The 19442-nt window shown below is 47.2% G+C and overlaps 1 protein-coding gene across 1 annotated transcript in view; it reads left to right on the forward strand.

The window, feature by feature from the left end:
* The first annotated feature begins 10936 nt into the window (after window positions 1-10936).
* Window positions 10937-19442, forward strand: part of LOC128579436 (POTE ankyrin domain family member B-like) — an 84026-nt gene continuing 75520 nt past the window's right edge. The window contains exons 1-2 of the mRNA XM_053581533.1: window positions 10937-11046; window positions 11338-11397. The gene's annotated coding sequence lies outside the window, so the exon portion shown is untranslated. The remainder of the gene's footprint in view (window positions 11047-11337; window positions 11398-19442) is intronic.

The following is a 19442-nucleotide window of genomic DNA, read 5'->3' on the forward strand; positions in this document are numbered from 1 at the left end:
ATCAGAGATAATCTCTTGTATTTCTGCGACATCTATTGTTATTTTCCCTCTTTCATTTCTCGGTGTGGTTATTAGAGGTCTTACTTTTCTGTTTCTAGACTAGCCAAAGTTTTATCAATTTTTTTATTTTTATCAATTTTATTTATTTTAAGGAACCAACTCTTTGTTTTCTTAATCTCCTGAATGGTTCTTTTGTTCTCAATTTCATTTTCTTCTGCTCTGATTTTGGTTCTTTCCTTCTGCTAGGTTTGGGATTGGATAGCGCTTTCTTTTCCGGTTCCTAGAAATGATGCATTAGATTGTTGATTTGTGCTTTTTAAATTATTGGCTGTGGGCATGTAATGCAATAAATTTCCCTCTTACGACTGCTTTCTCAGTATCCCAGAGGTTTTTCATCATCATTTTGTTAGACAAATCTAATGATTTTTCTCCTTTGTTTTCTCCTTGAAATAGTTGTCTTTCGCGTAAGATCATTTAGTTTTTATGATTTGGGGAATGAAAGGTTTTGTTGGAAATGAGTTCGACCTTGATTCCATAGTAATCTGTAAGCTACAAGGTATAATTTGTATTCTTTTAAATTAGGCGAGGTTTGATTTGTGTCTTAGGATGTGGTCAGTTTTGGAAAATTATTCATGAGCTACTGAGGAGAATGTGTATTTGGTAATATCGGGGTGGTATGTTTTGTAGAGTCATGTTAAAGTCGATCGTTTCTTTGCTCAGTTTGTGTTTGGAGGGTCTGTCCAGTTCTGTCAATAGGGTGTGCAGTCCCCAGAAATTATGCTGTTATAGGATATTATATTGTTCAGACTTGTTAGAGTTCATTTTGTAAATCTGGAAACATTTAATGAATTTGGGTGCATAAAGACTTTAGGATTGAGATGTCTTCTGGTATTGTTCCCTTGACAAGAAAATAGAGTACTTTATTTTTATCATTCCTTATCTTTTGTGGTTTGAAGCCCAGTGTATCTTGAAATTGTGACCCCTGCTTTCTTTTGATTTCCATCTGCCTGGAATATTGATTTCTAATCCCTCAACCTGAGTCTTGTTTTGTCCTTAGCTGTTAAATATGTTACCTGAGGACAGCATATAGTTGGCTTGTGCTTTTGATCCAGTCATCTGGTCTGTGTCTCATCAGTGGGTAATTCAAGCCATTCACTATGGCTTGACTATGATGGATTTGTGTTTGTCTTTTGTGAAGGTTGCCACCTACATTTATCACTTGTACCATTGAGGAAGTTAGGCTATGACCTTTAATTTCTGTGTGTCTTTTCTTGTGGTACATTGTTATGTTCGATGTGTAATATTACTCTGGAATACTTCCTGGACAGGTGGTCTTATAGTGGCAAATTTCTTCAACGTTTACTTGCAAGGAAAACATTCGATGTATCCATTGAATATGGAACTTAGTTTCGTAGAATACAGAATCCTAGGCAGGGAGTTGTTGTGTTTGAGTATATTGAAAATGAGAGTCCTATCTATTCTAGCTTGTTGTTCTTCAGCTGAGAAATCTGCTGTCACTCTGATGGAATTGTCCTTGTAGGTCAACTGGTGCTTATTCCTGGTGGCCTTCAAAATTTTCTATTTCATTTTGGCCAAGTTTTTTACAATGTGTCTAGAAGATGCTCTGTTTGAATTGAGATAAACTGGGCTTTGATATTTCTCAACGGACTTTCTCTGAATCTTTGGTAATACTTAAACATTTTTCATTTATGATATCCTCCAATAGGTCTTCTGTGCCTATAATTTGTATGTTTTTAAACTTTATAAAATCCCATAATTCTCTAAGATTGCTATTCTTTTACTCTCTTGGATTTGTTTGTTTTGTTTTTTGAGATAGACTGTCACTTTGTCACCTGAGGTAGAGTGCCGTGGTGTCATAGCTAATAGGAACCTCAAACTCTCGGGCTCATGCAATCCTCTTGCCTCAGCCTCCCAAGTAGCTGGGACTACAGGCGCCCGCCACAATGCCTATCTTTAGAGATGAGGTCTCACTCTGGCTCAGGCTGGTCTCAAACCTGTGAGCTCAAGCAATCCACCCTCCTTGGCCTCACAGAGTGCTAGGATTACAGGTGTGTGCCATCACACCTGACCTTTACTCTCCTCTTTTCTGCCTCATTAAGTAAGTGAGTTAGCTCAAGAGCCTTGTCTTCAAGTTCTAAGATTCTTTCTTCTTCAAGGTTTATGCTGTTATTGAAATTTTCTATTGCATTTTAAACTCCTTGAATGACTCCTTCAATACTTTGAACTCTTTTCTAATTTCATCATGTCTTTTGATTGTTTCTTGGGTCAGTTTTTTTTATTTCTGTTTGGTGACTTTCCACTGGCCCTTTAATTCTCTTCATCACTTTGGACATCTATAATCTAAATTCTTTTTGTCTTTTCATCTTTGACAGCAGCTTGGTAATCCCTTGCAGGATTGGTCTATTCTAGTTTTTCAAGTTGATATAATTTTTATTTGTTGGATCCTCTGCATGTGTTGTTACTTCTTGTTATTTCCTTCCCCTACTTAACTTTTCGCACTTCCTAGTTGTCCTGAAGCCTCTTTGTTTCTGTGCTTTGAGATTAAAGTTGTCTTTTGGGCGGCGCCTGTGGCTCAGTGAGTAGGGCGCTGGCCCCATATGCCGAGGGTGGCGGGTTCAAACCCGGCCCCGGCCAAACTGCAACAACAACAACAAAAAAAATAGCCGGGCGTTGTGGCGGGCGCCTGTAGTCCCAGCTACTCGGGAGGCTGAGGCAAGAGAATCGCGTAAGCCCAAGAGTTAGAGGTTGCTGTGACCCGTGTGACGCCACGGCACTCTACCAAGGGCGGTACAGTGAGACTCTGTCTCTAAAAAAAAAATAAATAAATAAAAAATTGTCTTTTGGTACAAGGATTAAAAAATGAAAAGGAAGGAGAGTAAAAGAATGAGAAAATGAGAGATAAAAAGAAGAAAGCTAATGATGATAATTGTAACAGGCCATGCATAGTGAAGCATACCAGCAATTATCAGTGATCTGGCGGCTCTAGGGCAGGTGTATTACCCAAAGTTAGATGATTCTGACCAGCCTTATCCAGAGTGACACCCTACTTCCATCAAATATGGAAAAAACAAACAAACAAACAAAAACATGAACTTTATTGAGGAATAGCTGTTGCAACTCCTCAGGAGGTCAAAGCAGGGATTTCCAAATCCAGGTGTTGAAGGCCACCATGAGCCAGACCATTGCTGCAACACTGCCATGGAGGCCTTAGAAATGGTCTTCCAAAAAACCAAACACAAAACACACTCAAAAGAGAGAGATTATCTTGATTGTTACTTAAGGGATTTATGAGAGAAAGATTAGAAAGGTAGAAAAATAAACAAAAAGAAAAAGAAATGGAGAAGAGAATAGAAATAGTATAAAGTTAAAAAAAAGAAAAAACAAAAAAGTTAAAAAAAAAAGGAAAAAAATCAAAAATACATGTATTGCATGGTCCGTAAGTAATGCTCCAGGATTAGGAAAAGCAAAAGAAAAAGAAAAAACCTTTTCTTCCTAATGACAATACGTGGCACTTCTTGGTTAAGAGGGGGGGAAAAAAACCCAGTACTCTGTATTCTGCATGTGGTAGAGGTAGGATGTTATCAGCTAGTTGCCAAAGAGATCCAGTCTTGTTTTCCTGATTCATTGATGTTATTCTGGGCTTGGTAACTAACTGTATGAGAGATGAATCCCCATGGGGGTGGTAGAGGCAAATTCTTGAAGCTTATGCCAGACTATGAGGTGGGGAGGCAGGGAAGACTCTGCCATCCAAAGAGTTCCCTGCAGCCACAGATGGAGCGGTGTCGTAGGCATAATCTGCTCACCTCTGCCCATGTGTTCAAGGAAGTCAGCCCTGGGGTAGCTCCAACTGCTGGAGTCAGAAGCATTAACATAATGGGATACTGTGAGGCTTCTCCAAGCTTGGCTCCCTTGGGTGTCAGCCAGCTCAAGGTTTTAGCATTATCCACACCTGCCCTGTCAGTCTCCCTAGGCAATGGGGACCAGGCTGCCAGGCCTCCCACTGAACAGGCTCCAGGACCAGATCTGCCCAGCCAGTGGCAGTAAAATGATAGCCTGGGTTCAGGCCTCTGGCTTTGTCCCTAAAAGGCAGAATATACTCTCTCCAACCCTTGAACAAAAGGCCAGCTTCTGTGCACCTGAACGTCCTGTGGGACGTCCTGCTGAATCTTTGTCATTTAATTGCCCAAATTAGTCTGCTCATAATTATTATGATTAGTAATTTACTTGGACTTTCTTCATCCATCTTAGATTATGACATTTATTCCATTTTTCATATGCTTTTTCCTTCCTTTTTAATACTAACTGATTTTGATTGTTTATTTGCTTACATGTCCCACTTTGCCTTCTCCTGGTTTAAAAACTATAGATTCTATTTCTGTTCTTTTAGTGATTAAATTTGTAATTTTCCCTGTATTCACAGTAAAAATCTATAATTGTTAACTTCCCTTTTAATAATACTAAGACCTTAGAATAGTAACTTAATCCCATTTTTCCCAACTTCTTTGTTACTGTTGTATAGCATTCCAGCTCTTTTTTAAAAATTCTGCACAGTAGAGGGCGGCGCCTGTGGCTCAGTGAGTGGGGCGCCGGCCCCATATGCCGAGGATGGCGGGTTCAAACCCAGCCCTGGCCAAACTGCAACAACAAAAAAAATAGCCGGCGTTGTGGCGGGCGCCTGTAGTCCCAGCTGCTCGGAAGGCTGAGGCAAGAGAATCGCTTAAGCCCAAGAGTTAGAGGTTGCTGTGAGCCGTGTGACGCCACGGCACTCTACCCAAGGGCGGTACAGTGAGACTCTGTCTCTACAAAAAAAAAACAAAATTCTGCACAGTAGATATTATTATTGCTTTGTACATGATAGAGACCATGTTTATTTAGATTTGCCAGTTTTAGATTTCTCACTGCTCTTTGGCTTACCTTTTAGTCTTACAGCTCAAACCTCCATTTGCTATGATTCTCTTTCTTCCTAAAGTTCAGACAGTCCTGTGTGACCTGACACGTGCACTCCCGAAAATGCCTTGCACTAGAAATCGTAGAGGTGTAGGAAGAGTAGAGTTGGGCCCAATGACTCAAGAGTTGTTTAACTCTTTAACCAGAAACTAAAAAACTGGAATGGTCCTGATAAAAAGTAATAGCAAAGTTTAATTTATTTTGTGTGTGTGTGTGTGTAGAGACAGAGTCTCACTGTACTGCCCTCGGGTAGAGTGCCGTGGCATCACACGGCTCACAGCAACTTCTTAACTCTTGGGCTTACGCGATTCTCTTGCCTCAGCCTCCCGAGCAGCTGGGACTACAGGTGCCCGCCACAACGCCCGGCTATTTTTTGGTTGCAGTTTGGCCGGGGCTGGGTTTGAACCCGCCACCCTTGTCATATGGGGCTTTCGCCCTACTCACTGAGCCATAGGCGCCGCCCACGAAGTTTAATTTCTATTAGCATTTATGGTCAGTGTCAAAATTTCTGCAGCCTTAAACGCTGAGACTCAATCCTGTTTTCCTGTGAGATGAGGATCCTGGTGGGCATTTGCTTTCAAGGAACAGCCTGGCTCAGTGCCATAGCTCAGTGGTTAGGGTGCCAGCCACATACACCAAGGCTGGTGGGTTCCAGCCTGGCCCGGGGTCTGCTAAACCATGACAACTGCAACCAAAAATTAGCCAGGTGTTGTAGTGGGTGCCTGTAGTCCCAGCTACTTGGGAGGCTGAGGCAAGATAGTCACTTGGGCCCAAGAGTTTGAGGTTGCTGTGAGCTGTGACATCACAGTACTCTACAGAGAGTGACAAAATAAGACTCTGTCAATAAAAAAAAGAAAGTTCAGCCTTGGCCTGAACTCACATAGCTGTGATGTGAAGGGAATTCTTGAGTCCCAATTGGGTCTTTTCTCCTGTTGTGCGTTGCTGTTATTGTGAAAGAAGTGTGGCTTTAAATAATAAGTATTCCTAACTTTAAAGGTGATATGTAGATATCCAAGCCCTTTGTGCTGCTTCTAGAACTCATGATGGTAATGCTGAATGTTTGCTGTCTAGTCTTCCATTGCCATGTGTCTGGGTACCCAGTGCCCGTCTGCAGCTGTCTCTGTCTTACTGGTGCAGGAGCTGGGTCCACCATCATCCTCCCAGAGCCTCCCCTTATAAGCATAAATAATATAAATGGGTACAGGATTCTGGCCACAGCTGTAGGCAGACTCAGCCTAAAATAAATCCCTGATTGAATTAAAGTGATAAATCCTTCATCCTATCTGCCTAATAGACAAAAGGGTACTTTCACTGGTGGAAGACATTATCTGGTATCATTTATATACCACGTGCAGCATGCAATAAAAAATTATGAGACATGCAAACAAGCAGGACAAAAGAAGTGTAATAAAACAAAAAGTATGGTCTAACAGCCCTTCTGAGGTCACAGCTAACGTTTTGGTGTTATTTCTCTCCTTGCATGGGTGTTATTTTCTACAGGTGGGGCTCATGTAGGGTATACAAGTATGTGGCCTGCCTTTTTTTTTCTTTTAACTTACCATGTCATAAATTTCCTCTTACATCTGTGAAGTCATTTTAAATTTAATCAATTTATTTATAGAAATGGGGTTCTCATTATGTTTCCCAGGCTAGACTTAAACTTGAGGTCTCAAGTGACCTTCCTCCCACATTGCTGGGACAACAGGTGTGAGTTTTTTTTTTTTTTTTTTTTTTTTGTAGAGACAGAGTCTCACTGTACCACCCTCGGGTAGAGTGCCATGACGTCACACGGCTCACAGCAACCTATAACTCTTGGGCTTACGTGATTCTCTTTGCCTCAGCCTCCCAAGCAGCTGGGACTACAGGCGCCCGCCACAACACCTGGCTATTTTTGTTGTTGTTGTTGCAGTTTGGCTGGGGCTGGGTTTGAACCTGCCACCCTCGGCATATGGGGCCGGCGCCCTACTTACTGAGCCACAGGTGCTGCCCAGGTGTAAGCTTTTTTAATATTAATAGTGTGGTGCTTCATATAAACATTTCATATTTTACTTAGTCAAACTGTGGTTATATGTTTCATAACTTTTGTTACTGTAAAAGAACTTATAACAAAGTAAATACAGATTGCTGTGTGTATGCTTGATTGCCTTAGTGGATAATGTCTTAGATATTAATAGAGTATTTTAAGCTTTATTTAAGTATTGTCAGATTTCTTTCTCAGAGGTCTGTGTATTTAATAATTTATGTTTTCAGCAGAGAAATTTGATGATAGCCATTTCATAAGTGGTCACTATAAAAATGCCTATGCCTGTGGGTAGGGGAGCTGGCTGCCTGGTGCCACATCAGCTGTTCTCACATGCCACACAAGGCTCTTTTTTCTGCCCCAGCTATTCTCTGCAGGACTTCAGAGTGGTCAGTGGCCAAGGAGGGCTTGGAGCTTGTTCTCTACAGCAGGCTGTAGGGATAAGCACCTTCATTTTTGTTCTTAATATCCTCTTTGCTTTTATGTTTCTTTAAAGAAGTAAAAAGGAGATACAGCAGGTGGCGGGGGGGCTCCAAGTCACTGTACTATCTTCTTTGGTGTCCCTGAGGTCTTAGGAACTCTGTCACCCACAAGAGTTGAAGTATATGTTAGGATAATTAAAGATGCAGAGTTGTGAGCAAAATGCATGAATAGCAGGCTTTATCTGACATATCAGGTTATGGCCATCTCAGTCCTGGGCAGTTTGGTTTGTGGGAACAAAACTGGGCAGGGCTGGAGTACTCATTCAGCAAGCAGAGGGTGGGCCTGGGGGAGGTCGGGTGCTGAGTGGGGGCCAAGTGAGGACCCATAAGGACCCAAGGAAGAGCGAGCTGTGAGCAGAGACTGGTCAGCAAATCCTTCCTGGGTCAGTGGGTCCTTCTGACCTCCCTATCATTGTGGGCCCTTATCTAGAATCCTGAGGGAGAAAATGCCAGGTCAGTTCAGACTGGACAATGATGGTCAGGGAGCTCCTGTGGTCTTCTGAATCAGGGCCAGCCCTGCCTGTCCAATTTCACTGCTCCAAGGGTCCTGTAGAGGCCGTGGGGAGGCCTGGCTGGCTTTGTTCCTTTTGGAGAATGCAGAGCCTAGTGGGCAGCAGTGGGCTTGAATCTGTTCCCACCCCAGCCCTGCCAAATCAAGATGCAAGGAGGGACCGGCCTATCAGAGTCTCTGCACACACAGCTCAGGGACTTGGTTGTGGCTGTGGCCTGCCGTCATCCCCTCAGCCATGTCTGCGAAGCCTGCCTGGCCAGGCCTTCCTGGTGGAGAGATCATGTGATGTGGGCTGTGTGCACACCACACCCTTACCTGGTGGCTCTGTACTCTCACAGGTGGTAACGTCGACCCGGAGAGCCAAGTGGAGGGGAAGAAGGAGGTGGAAGCCGATGACGTGATGAGGAGCGGCCCCCGACCCATTGTGCCATATAACTCCATGTTCTGCTTAAGCCCCACCAACCTGTGAGTCCCTCGTTGCCCCGGCATGTGGCTGTCTCTCTTTTCCATTCATCATGACCTGCAGAGACACAGGAACCAGCATGGCCTGTAGGTGCCCTGAGGGTGCAATTGCACCCTATGCTACGTGAGCTTCTTTGGTCACTGCCATAGTCCCTTGAGACACATGCCCATGACTTTTCATGTAGACGAGGACACAGACAGTTCTGTGCTACGTGCCCTGATATAGCAGTCTTGGTGATGCAGGGTTTGAACCCAGCAGCTGTAGAGCTGCTGCTCAGCCCTGCATGCTCAGCCCTACATGCTCACTCTCCTCTGCACACATGGGCCCATCTCCCTGTGTGCACACAGGTTTCATGCACCCCCTTCCATTGCACCTGTCACCCACATGTGTATGCATGCATGCAGTATCTGTTTACTTGTTCACCTGTGTGCCTTCCCATGTCTGTCCGGCATGCATTTGCCATCCACTCATCAGTCTGGTGCTCTCATCGGTCCAACTAAAGTCCACATGGTAGACAGCACTCTAGGCACTGGAGGTGCTCAGGACCAAGGCACTGTCCTTGCTGAGCCTATGTGCCTGTGGGAGTGACAGACACCAGGCACAACAAATAAGTAAAAAACGTAATAAGACGTCCAACAGTGCATAGTGCTGGAGGAAGCACAAAATGGGGTGGAGATGCTGTCCAGGTACTAAGTTAGATGGAAGGTTGGGAGTGGAAGGGAGGGTGTACAGGGGGTGCAGGGGATGTAGACAGGCAGTCCAAGGGCAGCAAAGGCAGGTTGGCCTATACTCCGTTTGTTGCTGGGCTGCCCGGCCACTCCTGTCCCAGCAGCCAGTGGTGTCTGCACATGGCTCTCCAGCACCCAATCTCCCTGCCTCCTCCCTCTCTGTTACAGCTCAGCACGTGCAGAGGGATGGTCCCTTCCACAAGGGGCAGGGAACATCCAGTAAGTTCAGCATGAAAATATCTCAATGGAGAGATGCTGGCATTGGGGAGCAGGTGGATTGTTAGTAAAGCTCTCCTAGCAGAAAAGGCACCTGTGCCAAAACCCAAAGAGCAGAAGCTCTGGGGCGGAGGAAGGATGTAGGAGGTAGTGGGCTAGGACATAGGGTGGACATGGGAGGCAGCAGGCTGCAGGCAGTGTGGGCAGCGCCAAGATGAGAAGTGCTTGACTGCTGGCATCCTTTGGGGATGGACAGCACTGAGAGGTGGACATGCTCGACCTGCACCTCAGCAAGATCCTTCAATGGGGAGAATGGACAGAGATGCCGGGTGGTTGAAGTGTTAGGAAGAAATGGTGGTGGTTTGACTGGAGTAGTCAGAATGGAGAGGTTTGGAAGTCAGTTCTTACAAGAAATTTTGGAGGCATAATCTGCAGAATTTGATGATACTTGTACTATGTGTGAGAGGAGGGGTTGTTAAGGACAGCACCAAGCTCTGCTGGATGCTGGGCAGAAGGTAGTGTGCTCACCAAGACTAGCAGTGCTGCTGAGGGTCTGGATGAGAAAACCTAAGGCAACTGGAGACATCTTGTAGCCAAGTAGCCCGGAGTCTAAGTGGTAGAAACCCAGACACAGGCTGCTGAATTAGAAGGAAAAGTGTCTCTTTTAAGGAGGGAGAAATGCCATGGAGTGAAGAACTAGCAGGCTGTTGGTAGACCTGGGGGGCAGATCCATGGGTGTGAGGGTAGGAGCCAGGTGAGGATAAAAAGATGTGCATGGGCTCCCTCCAGAGAAGAGAGAGAAGGGGGTCTTTGGATGGAGGGTCTTGGGATGTCAATGTTAGAGGAGAGACTGGAAGGGCTAGAGGGGCAGAGTGTGCCTGGGATGCAGGAGGTAGAGGTGGTGCTTCTAGAGCATGTTCCTTGTGTTGGCACGAGAGACAGTCCACTCCACCTAGCCCATCTATTGCTGCCCCTTCTGTCCGCTACTCAGAGATTGGCTTTCCAACCCCCTGAGCACTTGTCCACACCAGTCTCCTATTTCTGTCCACACTGTTTGCTGCTGTTTTCCTGCCAGAATGGGACTTCCTGAGGTGGAGGACTTGCCTGCCCTGTTGCTTACTATGTTCCCCAGAGTTCAGCACAGGCTAGCAGAGCAGATGATCAGTAATGTTGCATGAGTGAGTGCAGGTGAGCAAGTGGGCTTGTGTTCCTGGTGGCCCTGGGAAGGTTCCTAGGCCAGGAGAGGCCTGCCGTCTGCCAGAATGCTAGTGCTGACATCCATCCTCTCTAGACAGCAGCCAGGTGGACACAAGTGGTTATGCTGTACGGAAGTGTGGCCTGTGAACTGTAGCCTGTGAGCTGCGGGCTGTGCAGCCTTCCCACTCCTTGTCCTGGGCTGCCCTCATGAGTACCTCAGCCACCATTGTCACCGGGCTGCTGTGCCAGGAGAAGTGGAGAAGGCTCTGGTGCCTGTAGCTGAGCCAAGTGTGCCCAGCTTGCTCACAGCCTCCATGCTTTATCCCCACAGGCTGCGGTGCCTCTGCCACTACATAGTGACCATGCGCTACTTCGAGATGGTCATCCTCGTGGTCATTGCCCTGAGTAGCATTGCTCTGGCTGCAGAGGACCCTGTGCGGACAGACTCTCCCAGGAACAATGTGAGTGGCAGAGGGGCTGGCTTCTCCCTTAACATCCTCCCTCTCTGCTATGTCTCCTCCTCAGGGGTGCAGGGCCCAACGTCTGAAGGCAGGAGTAGCAGGGGTTGGGGCTACAGCCAGGGGACTAGCCCAAAGGGATGGATGCATGTCTGAGCCCTGCCTCCTAATGCCCAAGCCCACAGCTCCCAGATTGGCTGTCTGCCCAGTGACTCAGAGGAGCTCGGAGCCCCTGCAGCAGCCCTGGCTCAGGCCCCAGCTTGGTGTTTGGAATAACCTTCCTTTTGGTTTCAGGCTCTGAAGTACATGGACTACATCTTCACAGGTGTCTTCACCTTTGAGATGGTGATAAAGGTGAGCTGTGTGGCCATCCCAGCTACCTGGTGTTTTGCTCATCTTCCCATATGAGATGGGGCTAAGGCTGGGGGTTAAGCCACATTCTTGGTAGCCTCTGGTGAGGGTGCACAGTGGGCGGGTAAGCAGTGAGTATATGCATACGTGTGTGTGAGGACATGAGAGCACCTGCTGCATGCATATGGGGTGTGTTTTGAGAACAAGAGGCTTTGTCATTCATTGAGGACCCCTTGTGCAGGATCGCCTCCCCAGCAGTGCCTGGGTCCCTGCTGCACTCCACTCCTGGAACAGGACGCTTTGGGTTCAGCTCCTTCCCTAGGGCTGCTGTGTGACAGGAGGCCAAGAAGCCTGGAGAGAGCTGGGGGGCCGTGGGAAGTAGGCAGTGAAGACACTAATTTAAAAGGGGTCTGGCATTTGCCTGGTAACAGGCTCAGGGTCTGCCGCCTCACTGCAGCCTTCATTTCTGTCTCTACGTGTGGATATGAGTGTTCCCTTATCAGTGTCTGACAGGCATGTGCTCAGCGTGGTTGGATGTGCACACGTGTGTGTACACCTGTGACTTCAGCATGTGTGCCCAGTGCATACTCTCAGGGTGGCATTCGGCACATCATCATGTTTTATAAATGAGGAAACTGAGGCTACAGAGGTCCTGGTACCTCTTCCAAGTCCCCACACAGGGAGTGGCAGAGCCAGGCCACAAATGAAAGTCCTATAACCTGGACCAGCTGCTCTTCCTGCTGCATTGAGCCGGCCCTCTGAAGGTGTGGCAGAGCATGGCCCTGCAGAGCACATGGTGGCAGACCCTCCCAGTCTCATTCAGGCTTCAGGGTGGCAGGGAGCCCAGGCAGGGTGCCAGGCTGTCATGAACTGTGACACTGGGGTCAGTGACCTTGAGTCCCTTAGAGGGTATGACCTGGACTGTGACCTCTGCCCTGGGAGGGCATGTGAGCATGTTCCGAGGCTGCAATGAGGTCACAGATGTGCGAACCTTTGCTGAGAGGGAGTGACCCTGTGACACCAGGACCTGGCTCTACCTCTTTTCTGGAACATTATATTTGCTAATGTGTGTTTCTCACCTGAAGATGATTGACTTGGGACTGCTCCTTCACCCTGGAGCCTACTTCCGGGACCTGTGGAACATTCTGGACTTCATTGTGGTCAGTGGGGCCCTGGTGGTGTTTGCCTTCTCGTAAGTAACCATATTGGCTCTGGTCTGGCTGCGTGCAGCCCCCAGAACCGTGGTACAATCGTGTTAGGGTGGCCAAGAAGAAGACCTTGAGTGTAGGGGCATGGGGTGATGTCTGTGGGCCATATGGAACTGGTCCAGCTTCCTGGAGCTGGGCTCTATGGGGCCAGGGGACCTGAGGGGACCCGAGGCCTGTCTGTCCCTGACGTCCCACAGGTACCCGGTGGTTCTAGGACTGGGTGCAGCCCCACAGGACCCATACGAGCAGCTTTACCTGAGGTGAGCATCTGGGCCAGTGCTGTTCCCAGCCAGAGTTGGAGGTCATCTTACCCTCTTGGGGTATTGGGCTGTTCCTTCTGCCTCCTTTGTGGGAATACTCCCCCTGCTGGAGTGGGGCCTAGAGAAAACTCTGTCAGGCCTTGCGTGGAGAGTGTCAGGGCCTGGGGGGACCTGGTGGGTGCAGAGGGCAGCTGTGAAGTGAGAGCCAGAGACAAGGAAGGCCCCTGACAGTCGATAGGCAACACTGGGGGCTTTGCCTTCTCTGAGCCTACTGGGAAGGCTGCACCTGCACAAAGGCCACTCCTATCCTGCCAGTGTCACTGACTCTGCTCTTTTTGCCTCCTTGTTGCTGGACTCGGTAGGAGCACCATGTGGTAATGCTTCTCTCTCTCTCCCCCATGCGTCTGACATCACAGCTCCAATGGCCTCTCTCCAGACCATTTCATCACCACCCTTGCCTCCTGCTCACCCACATTCCCCATCTGGGCTGCATGCTGCTAGGAGCCATGTACCCAAGCCCAGTGTTTCTGTCATGCCTTGGGTTGGGGCTTAGGGCTGGACATGGTCAGCCCTTGCTGCGGCATTTCCTAGAGATCAAGGTGTCCTGGTCACGTGCTAGAGGCTGAGAATATCAGCTGGAAGGCAGTGAGGTGGCAACTTCCAGCGGTGGCCATAGGCCCCAGGATGTTGGACCTCTTAAGCTGCTTCCTCTGAGGCTCCTTTCTTGAAGTGCAGCTTCCTCCCCACTCCTTCCTGACCACATCAGTGCCCAGCCATACCCAGCTTCCCCTCTGGGTGTCTTAATGAACCCTCCTTCCATGTTAAAGGGAACGAGAACTTTGCCAGGGTGTTGGGAGGGTCCTGCAATGAGGACAGTGAAGCCAGGGATGCTGGCCAGTCCCAGCAGGAGGAGAGAGGTGAGACCCAGCCAGGTGGCTTCAGAGGAAGAGAATGGGAGGCAGCCCTGAGCTGGCTATTCTGCATGGATGCCAGAGGGCTGCTCCTTCCAGACAGGCAGTGTGGCCTTCCTCCTGCTCTGCCCCACTCCAGGCCAGCGTCTGTCCTCCCTTCTCTGTCTGGCAGAGGAGAGTGGTTTGAGAGCAGGTTCAGGGGCTTCTGCAGTGATGGAAATAGCCAACTTAGAGGGGCTGGGCTTTGCCCACCTGAAAACTCAGCATTGCAGGGGAGTTTAATTGGACTCTGGGGTGAAGGCTGCTGCTGGGGCAGCAGAGGACTGGGTATCCAGACTCTCCAGCCCCATGAAGGCCTGAGACACTCTGCCCACCCCACCCAGTGGGCCCATGAAGACCCCTAAGGATAGGACCACACACACCCATGCAGGCCATTGCCCACTGAGTAAAGAAGCCAGAGCCCCAGGTATGAATGAAGCCCACTCCATCCTGTCCACTCCTGCCCCCATGGACTAAGGGCTTTATGCTTCTGATAATAGGCTCTCCATGAAGCCTGGCCTGGCCTCGCCTCAGGTGGAGTTGGTAGGAGGTCAGTAGGTCGGCCCCCAGTGCCTGCTAGGCCCAGTTCCTGGGGCCCTGGGAAGCAGAGGCAGCACCTAGGTCTGCTCTGGCTTTTCTTGCGAGAGTCCCTGATGTGGGCACATGAACCCTGGACTTCGGAGCTTGTTTCTAGTGCCTGAGTTTTCTTTTCCCTGACTTTCTCCCTGCTCCCCTCTGTGTGAGTTTCCCTGTCCACTGCTCTGTCTGTGGCTCCCTCCCTCCTTCCTCACTCTTGGTTTATGTATGTAACGTCTCTTTCTTACTTTCCTTCCCCACTTCCCTCTTCTTTTCTGTCAGCTTTTTGTCATCTGCAATAGTGTTAGGGTGGCCAAGGAGGACTGTAGGAAGAGGCCAGACACGGCCCCCTTACCTCCCTCTGCCAGGACTGAGAAAGCAGGGGAAAAGCCCTTCCAGAATGTTGCAGTACTAAAGGGCTACAGTACTGATACAGGCCCCCTGTCCTCTGCTCCTGGAAGCTGGCTCGGGGTGGCTGTCAGAGTGTGGTTGAGGGAACTCTGGGCTCTCCCTGTGCCCCATGTGCTGCTGTCCTGGTGCTGGTCCCAGCCTGGCCCCTGTCCTCAGATGAGGCCCCAGGCAGGCAACCATGGGAAGAGCCAAGTGGCCTGTGGTACCTGCAGGGCAAGGCCTCCCTGCTTCTGGATACAGAGGGGTGTGAGCCAGAGCCTGGGGGGCTGCATGGGTGCCACTCACAACTCCACCTGTCTGCATCTGTGGTTTCTCCCTTCTAGAGGATCCAAAGGGAAAGACATCAACACCATCAAGTCCCTAAGAGTTCTGCGCGTCTTACGGCCCCTCAAGACCATCAAACGGCTCCCTAAGCTCAAGGTTAGAGCCTGAACCTGGGGCTTGAAGGGTGTGCTGTGCGTGTATGCACACGTGTGTGCATATATGAGCATGCATTTACGTATGTCTACTCAAATCATACACCTGCATGAAGGAGATGGGCTCACTTAGCTGCAAAACCTTACCCAAGTAGACCTTGTTCCCAACATTCCCCTTCGTTAGCCCAGCAGGACCAAGGGTTTTCTTCACTAGCCACAGTGCAGGGCCGAAGGGGATGTCCAGAGAGGTGGAGGATCATGGAGGGGAGATGATGCTAGGACACAGGCTCCAGGAAGGTTAGGATTCAGGAGATGGGCATGGCTGAGGTTGTGGACAGAGGACGAGTGTAGCCCAAACATTTGGAATTGTGCTAAAATCTAATCTTGATGGAGTGTGTGCTGGTCACTGTGCTAAGTACTCATTTAATCCTCCATATTTTTTGTGCTAGTTCCTGTTATTAATAGCTTAGAAAAGCAAGCCATTAAGGAATGTAGGAGCAGGGAAAAGTTTACTTAGAACGCGTGAGCCCCTTGGCGCCGCGGGCTGTAGAGGACGCACGGTACCTCTGCATGGCCGGCGACTGCTCCTGGGCGTTGTGGCTGTGATAGAACGCACAGCTCCTCAGCGCCGCCCTTTGCGAGGGGACCAGGCCTGGCGACCACCTCAGCGCGACGCCCTCAGGACACCGGGGTTCTGCGATTCCAACCCTGAGTGCGACCTTCCTGTCCCAGCCCTGCCTGCCCAGGGGCAGCTGGTGTTCAGAGAACCGGGAGGGGGAGGTTCTGGGTTGAAAATGGAGAGTGCGCTGTGTCCGAGGTCCTCACACACCGGGCGCAGAGGCCACTGGGGTTCGGGCTGGCTCAGGCTCGGCTTGGCGTGATGGGTGATGGGGATGGTGGCTGCAGAATGAAGAGCGTTCTGTCCCCTGGAGTGAGGGCTGTGTTCGTTCCTGACTTTGCCTCATGGTTGATGTCTGGGGGCCTGCGGCATGAAGAGAGTTCAGGCCCCTCAGTTCAGGGCTCCGTTTTGGATGATAATTTGGTTCAGGTGAACCTGTGGGATAGAGGGTTTGGGTCCCTAGGTGTGGCTAAAGTTAGGGTCCTTTTTGGGTGGTAATTATGGTCAGAGAGACCTGCAAGATAAAGTTTAGGGGCGTAGGGTGAAGGTTAGGTTTAGAGATCCAGGAGGGGGTCTCCGTATGGAAAATGGAAACAGAGACCACACTGTCCACCACACCGAGGTCCTCCACACATGGGTTGCAGTGTCCGCTGGTGTGACATCCACTTAGTGGCTTTTCCACACTGAAGTGACATCAGACTGTTGGTTCCCCAGCTGTGCTGACCTGGATGTGGGTCAGGCTTGGCCTTGCAACGAAGTTTGATGTCATTTCTGCTTTCCTGACAGGGTATTGACAAGATTGTTTGTAAAAGTTGTTACTTACTGGTGCTGGTGACAGATGCCGGTAGTCCCAGCTACTGGGGTGGAGGCTATGGCAGGAGGATCGCTTGAGCCCGAGTTTGAGGTTGCTGTGAGCCATGGCACCAGAGCACTCTACCCAGGGTGACAAAATAAGACTCTGTTTCAAAAAAAAGTCTTTTACTTCCAATTATTTTATACTTCTAGGGAACTCAAAATAGCAGCACAACGTGTTCTTTATCCTGCCTTTCATTTGCTATGTGAGATTGGCCACTGCATAAAGTACTATCAGGTGTTGGACCCAAAGCAGAGACATTGTCCTAGGTGGCGGCTCTTGACTCCCAAATCGGGAAATATCCAGTTCCTATCTGACAGTTCAATCCTGGGGCTCACTTCGCTTCATCACCTGCAGCTGCTCAGGGAGGTGCAAGTCCCAGCAGTCTGCGTACACCTGCTTCTCAGGCTTGTCAGTGGCACTTTCTTTGCAACTGTTGCTTTGCCATTTGCTCCTGTGCGTGAGTGTGGCTGTTGTTGGACTAATGAGTCTGTCATTTAAATTAAATAATGGAAGAGTGGATAAGAGATAAAATATTTTATTTTTATTTAAATTTCAAACAGCAAGGATGTCTTTTTAAAGAGCTGTTCTTCTGGGGAGGGTGTTTGGAAGTTATTTTTTTATATATAGTAAAAGTAGAAGTAATGTTATTAACTAGCATAGTATATATTAAGTAGATCTCTTTGTCTATAGATTCTAAGGTTAAAAAAAGTGTTTTTGTTGTTTTGGGTGGTGCCTGTGGCTCAAAGGAGCAGGGTACCGGCCCCATATACCAGAGGTGGTGGGTTCAAACCGGGCCCCAGCCAAAAAAAGAAAAAGAAAAGAAAAAAATGCAAAAATTTTTTTTTGTTGTTGTGTTGTTAAAGTGGTTATATTTCTAAAGTATTTTTATTTAGACTAAATTTATAGTTAATATTTTATTGCATGTATAGAGTGTCCTTTGTGTTTGGTATTATGGAGTCTACCAACTCTATGATAGTAGAGTTTGGAAGTGAATACATCATTTTTAGATAATGGCATGTAGGCTTATCTGATTTCATCAGGGCTTGTCTAGTAGTGTCTAGTATGTAGTGGTTATTTAGGATAACAGCATCCATTATCGTTTTTTAGTTTTGTTTCTGGGTTTGTATGTATGGATTTTGGGGATTTTTTGACATGGGAGCAATGGCTATGATTTCACGTATTAATTTTGGGATCATTAGGTATTTTAGTTGGAAATTAATACAATGAGCAAAGAGACAGGAGGGCAGGCATGTTTTGTATATAGTAATATAGATAGTAATAGGAGTAACAGGAGGAGCCCCCTTCCCAACGTGGTTATTGTGTTAGGACCATCGTGTTTGTATTTTAGTGTTAAAGCATTTTTTCCTTTGAGTGATGTTTTGGTTTATAGTTTATATTTTTTAATTGACTGGGCATCATTAGACAAAATAATATGTATCTTTGAAATTTTGTCATTTATGGTTATAACTTAGTAAGGTGTTGTTTAGTGTACTTTGATCTTTTAAGTTTTTTAAAGTGGTCTTCATTTTGTATTAACAGTGTTTCTAGCTTGAGAAGTATTATTTAAGGCTTTTGTACAGGCCAAGTGGCTAATCTGAATATTAAGACTAATAGTCATAGCAGGCTTTATAAAATGGTTAAGAAGACATATTTGGTAGAAATGAATGGGTGTCTGTGACTATGGCAGGTGTTGGGGAGATGTAGTTTTTGAGTATATTTATTAGGTGTGTCTGGTGAGCGTTGTATGTTTTGTGTATGGTTTATGAAAGGTACAAGATGTGTAATAGTGTAGGGACCTCAACTGTTAAATAAAATTTGATATATTTATTATTATGTGAATTAAATAACTTTATACATTTTTATCCTGATGGGAGGGTAGAATGTCTGTCTTTTATGTAATTTTTACAGTCTCAGTTAATTAAGAAGATAGAGGGATGTATTGTTCTAACTGGAGTTTGCTGTCCTTTTCTCTCTGTTGTGGTCCACGAATCCCAGTCATTGACTGTTTTAAACATTTCTTGATGAAAAGGGGGCAGTGTGAATAGTGGGCTCTGTAATCAGTTCTGTGAGGGCAGAAGTGGATATTTGTTTAGAGCAGTGGTTTTCAACCTTCTTTATCTCGTGGTGCACATGAATCTATATTTAAACTTTTGTGGCACACTTAAATTATGTTGATCGGAAAAAGAGTAAAAAAAAATTGTACTTTGAACTTCTTTTGAAAATAATGAAATTTAAAAATTATCATGGCACACCTAAGATCCTCTCACGGCACAGGTGTGTGCCATGGTGAACTGGTTGACAATCACTGGTCTAGTTGTTGTTTTTATATAGGCATATGTTTTGTTTTTGTAAATGCAGATATCTTGTGGTGACTAGTATTTGTAAGTGGATAGTCTCTAAAGTGTAGATTGTGGTTGAAAGGGACAGTGAACTGGTCCCCTCTAACAAGTTTGACGATCCCTGAAACAGAAATTGTTTTACCACATAGATATGTGCACCAGGATGTTTATTCCAGCCCAATTCTTAACTGCGAAGTGGTGAAAGCAACCCAAATGCTCATCAACCAACATGTGGATGAACAAATTGTGGTATACGTATACTATGGAATACTATTCATCCATAAAAAAGATGGAGAGTTTACATTTTTTGTTCACCTGGATGGAAGTGTAACACATTTGTCTTAGTAAAGTATCTCCAGGATGGCAAAAAATGTGTCCAATGTACTCAGTACTATTATGAAACCAATGTATAA

Source organism: Nycticebus coucang, unplaced genomic scaffold (genome assembly GCF_027406575.1).
Source record: "Nycticebus coucang isolate mNycCou1 unplaced genomic scaffold, mNycCou1.pri scaffold_54, whole genome shotgun sequence".
Classification (NCBI taxonomy): domain Eukaryota; kingdom Metazoa; phylum Chordata; class Mammalia; order Primates; family Lorisidae; genus Nycticebus; species Nycticebus coucang.